Below are 5,000 nucleotides of genomic sequence, written 5' to 3' on the forward strand. Positions count from 1 at the left end.
GCGATCAGCCCAAAGTTATTCAGAGTCACCAAGGCAAACGGACCGGACGAGCCGACCGATTGGTTTTGATCTAATAAAAGCGTCCCTTCCATCTCTGGTCGGGACTCTGTTTGCATGTATTAGCTCTAGAATTACCACAGTTATCCAAGTAACGTGGGTACGATCTAAGGAACCATAACTGATTTAATGAGCCATTCGCGGTTTCACCTTAATGCGGCTTGTACTGAGACATGCATGGCTTAATCTTTGAGACAAGCATATGACTACTGGCAGGATCAACCAGGGAGCTGCGTCAACTAGAGCTGAGCAGCCGGCCGCCCGGGAGTGTGTCCCGGGGGCCCGCGCGAACACGCAAGCGTCCGCTCAATTATTCTGCAAACAGGAGGAGGCTGAGCTCCCCTGCACAATACACCTCGAAACCCTCTCAGGTCCCGGCGGCGCGCAGCGCCGTCCTAAGTACTTGGTCGGGTTCGAGAGAGGCGCAATCGCCCGGAGTTTGGCGAGTAGACGCTTTAGGTGCGACCACCCGTGCTCCCAACTGAGCTTGCCGCTGCCGACAGAGGCCCGGGAGCGTGCTGTCGTGGCATTGCCGGCGGGAGACAACACGCGCCACCTACGGTGACCGGCAGCTCCAACGCCAGCGCCACAGAAGGACAAAAGCCCCACTTGGGTGCCGAAGCGAACTCTCCCAGCACAGCGCACGCGCCAACACGTCCGCACAGCTGCGATACAAACCACCTGCGAGAACCGCAGAGGCGACCGAGCAGCAGACGGCGTCGCGGCGCCGAGCGCCGGGCGGCGGCGCATCCTCAGCGCACACAGTCCTCAATCGGACCAGCACACTGCAGATGTCCACCGCGCTTCGCACCGGGCCCGCGAGGACCTACTTTGGCCGCACGGCGCCGCGTGCAGGGTGCGCCGGCGCGCAGCTGCGCCGCCTGCCGCCTCCGTCGGCCGGCGCGCCTGCCACTGGCCGCCCCCACCAGCCGGCTGTAGCGCGTGCGCCCACGCACCGCGCGGCCAGCACGCCGGGAGGCCCCCCCTCACCGGCCGGGGACGGTCCCACCCAGCCACCGCCGCGTATCGCTTCACACCCAGATGCCATTCACGTTCGTGGGCATGGTGGGTATCGCTGGAACAACCGGTTGGTAGCTCAACCGATCGTCGCCATCACTGATTCACCTCTAGCGAGAACAACCGCACCACAACGGTTTACCAGTTGTTCATTTGCATAACGTCACCAGCAAACGTAGGCGTCCATCGCCATTTGCAAATTCAACGATTGTTGCATGCCTGTGTCAGGTGTCACGACACACTATGTCTGCCCACATACACGCAACAACATGTGCACGCTTCGCGAACACGTGGAAGGTGGCCCCCGTACGTATGCGATGTCCATTGCGCGAACGACTGTCAACCGGCCTCTGTCGCATGTCGCAGATGTGGAACGCAGTGCACCATGCTATCACGGTGTGTGAGAAGAGACGACTACGTCTGACAACACGCGCCACTACATCAACAGACGGCTCATGCTGATCGCCATCCAGGGCATACCACACTGCAATCCAGCTCTTATAGGGAGACGACACGTAGCTGAGTGCACAACATTTGGACCGCATGGTTCGCCGTTGTTGGCGCAGTCGTTGTACGGTCACATGTACCACGATGTATCATTCAGTACATGAGGACCAATGTGCAGTACAGTGTGTGATTTGGACGTACAACATCAGCGGACAGTTGACACAGGCCGTACCACAGCGTAGGCTAAGTGCTTCGCACATGCGAATGCCAATGAACAACTGCAAATGCCAATGAACAACTGCAAAGGGCATTGAGCATGTACGTCCTGCTGCCATCCACATTACAGTGTATAGCTGCAAGGTGTTTAACATGAAGCGATACACTGGGGACCGGGCAGTGCGAGTAGCAAACTATATTGCGGGGGTTGCAGTTAGGCAACACTACACTAATTTAACGCGTCGTATGACAATTACAGAGCAGGTTAAGGCCCAACGTGTGTTGGGTTAAGGCCCAACGTGTGTTGGGTTAAGGCCCAACGTGTGTTGGGTTAAGGCCCAACGTGTGTTGGGTTAAGGCCCAACGTGTGTTGGGTTAAGGCCCAACGTGTGTTGGGTTAAGGCCCAACGTGTGTTGGGTTAAGGCCCAACGTGTGTTGGGTTAAGGCCCAACGTGTGTTGGGTTAAGGCCCAACGTGTGTTGGGTTAAGGCCCAACGTGTGTTGGGTTAAGGCCCAACGTGTGTTGGGTTAAGGCCCAACGTGTGTTGGGTTACGTTAAGGGGCAATGTGGGTTACGTTAAGGGGCAATGTGGGTTACGTTAAGGGGCAATGTGGGTTACGTTACGGCGCAATATAGGTTACGTTACGGCGCAATATAGGTTACGTTAAGGCGCAATATCGGTTACGTTAAGGCGCAATACAGGTTACGTTAAGGCGCAATACAGGTTACGTTAAGGCGCAATACAGGTTACGTTAAGGCGCAATACAGGTTACGTTAAGGCGCAATACAGGTTACGTTAAGGCGCAATACAGGTTACGTTAAGGCGCAATGCAGGTTACGTTAAGGCGCAATACAGGTTACGTTAAGGCGCAATACAGGTTACGTTAAGGCGCAATACAGGTTACGTTAAGGCGCAATACAGGTTACGTTAAGGCGCAATACAGGTTACGTTAAGGCGCAATACAGGTTACGTTAAGGCGCAATACAGGTTACGTTAAGGCGCAATACAGGTTACGTTAAGGCGCAATACAGGTTACGTTAAGGCGCAATACAGGTTACGTTAAGGCGCAATACAGGTTACGTTAAGGCGCAATACAGGTTACGTTAAGGCGCAATACAGGTTACGTTAAGGCGCAATACAGGTTACGTTAAGGCGCAATACAGGTTACGTTAAGGCGCAATACAGGTTACGTTAAGGCGCAATACAGGTTACGTTAAGGCGCAATACAGGTTACGTTAAGGCGCAATACAGGTTACGTTAAGGCGCAATACAGGTTACGTTAAGGCGCAATACAGGTTAGGTTAAGGCGCAATACAGGTTAGGTTAAGGCGCAATACAGGTTAGGTTAAGGTACGACATAGGTTAGGTTAAGGTACGACATAGGTTAGGTTAAGGTACGACATAGGTTAGGTTAAGGTACGACATAGGTTAGGTTAAGGTACGACATAGGTTAGGTTAAGGTACGACATAGGTTAGGTTAAGGTACGACATAGGTTAGGTTAAGGTACGACATAGGTTAGGTTAAGGTACGACATAGGTTAGGTTAAGGTACGACATAGGTTAGGTTAAGGTACGACATAGGTTAGGTTAAGGTACGACATAGGTTAGGTTAAGGTACGACATAGGTTAGGTTAAGGTACGACATAGGTTAGGTTAAGGTACGACATAGGTTAGGTTAAGGTACGACATAGGTTAGGTTAAGGTACGACATAGGTTAGGTTAAGGTACGACATAGGTTAGGTTAAGGTACGACATAGGTTAGGTTAAGGTACGACATAGGTTAGGTTAAGGTACGACATAGGTTAGGTTAAGGTACGACATAGGTTAGGTTAAGGTACGACATAGGTTAGGTTAAGGTACGACATAGGTTAGGTTAAGGTACGACATAGGTTAGGTTAAGGTACGACATAGGTTAGGTTAAGGTACGACATAGGTTAGGTTAAGGTACGACATAGGTTAGGTTAAGGTACGACATAGGTTAGGTTAAGGTACGACATAGGTTAGGTTAAGGTACGACATAGGTTAGGTTAAGGTACGACATAGGTTAGGTTAAGGTACGACATAGGTTAGGTTAAGGTACGACATAGGTTAGGTTAAGGTACGACATAGGTTAGGTTAAGGTACGACATAGGTTAGGTTACGGTACGACATAGGTTAGGTTACGGTACGACATAGGTTAGGTTACGGTACGACATAGGTTAGGTTACGGTACGACATAGGTTAGGTTACGGTACGACATAGGTTAGGTTACGGTACGACATAGGTTAGGTTACGGTACGACATAGGTTAGGTTACGGTACGACATAGGTTAGGTTACGGTACGATATAGGTTAGGTTACGGTACGATATAGGTTAGGTTAAGGTACACATTGTTGTAAGGAAAGGTTTAATGGGGGGCGGGGCGGGGCGGCCGGTTTGTTGATTGTGATTATAGTAAGTGGATGCCTGCGGCATCATCTGATTTGCCACGTCAGGATGCACCTTTGGCTCATGACAGGCGGCGCTCTCATTCCATGCTTGTGGCAGACCTGTGTCTTTCATTCCTGCCATTGTTTGTGTGCTGTGAGAGGAGGCAGTATTGTGATGTTGGGTGCACCCCTGTGTAGGACATGTGTGGGTGTTGGTGGCTTGGCTGAGCAATGGTGGTTGTCGGGTGGGTGGGATATTCTGTTTTCTGAGTGGACCTCCCAGTCTGGTTATGACAGTGTGGATTGTCTAATGTGGCGGAGAGGATGCACTGGGTGTTGTTCCATGCTGGTGCTTACATATTGTCTGTGTGCGTGTTACAGGCAGAGAGTAGTGCGTGATAAGGGTGTGTGGCTGACGTGTGGTTGTGATTGTGAGCAGAGTCTTTCAGCATGTATACGGACAGTTGTATACATTATCTGTATTCTGATGGCTCTATCTATTACTAATCAGCGCCGTGTATACGTTTAATCCGGTTCCAGTCGAAACTGTTGTATCTCTGTACATTAGTGACACGGCGAGCCCGCTATGTAGTTACTCGTCTCGGCAGCTTCCACCGGTGTATGGCAAATGATTATAAGGAATCAGTCTAGTCGTCAATACCGATGGTGTGACGTCACATGTCTGGGGTGGGGGACGCTGCGCCCTTCCGGTGGGTCATGGCCTAGAAAGACTCTTCCCACGCAGGGGGGCGTGGACTGTCATTGACTCTTCCAGGTAATATACTTGCCGTACGTTCTTGCGACTGCGAGTGCAACGCTCACCGGTACCGACATGGATGGAGCGCCTCCTAG

General features: G+C 51.6%; 1 non-coding gene across 1 annotated transcript in view; it reads right to left on the reverse strand.

The window, feature by feature from the left end:
- Positions 1-286, reverse strand: part of LOC124558535 — a 1,910-nt gene extending 1,624 nt beyond the window's left edge. The window contains exon 1 of the ribosomal RNA XR_006968796.1: positions 1-286. This exon is cut by the window's left edge and continues 1,624 nt beyond it. This is a non-coding gene — a ribosomal RNA (small subunit ribosomal RNA).
- Positions 287-5,000: the final 4,714 nt, after the last annotated feature.

This window comes from Schistocerca americana, unplaced genomic scaffold (assembly GCF_021461395.2).
Source record: "Schistocerca americana isolate TAMUIC-IGC-003095 unplaced genomic scaffold, iqSchAmer2.1 HiC_scaffold_1011, whole genome shotgun sequence".
NCBI classification, from domain to species: domain Eukaryota; kingdom Metazoa; phylum Arthropoda; class Insecta; order Orthoptera; family Acrididae; genus Schistocerca; species Schistocerca americana.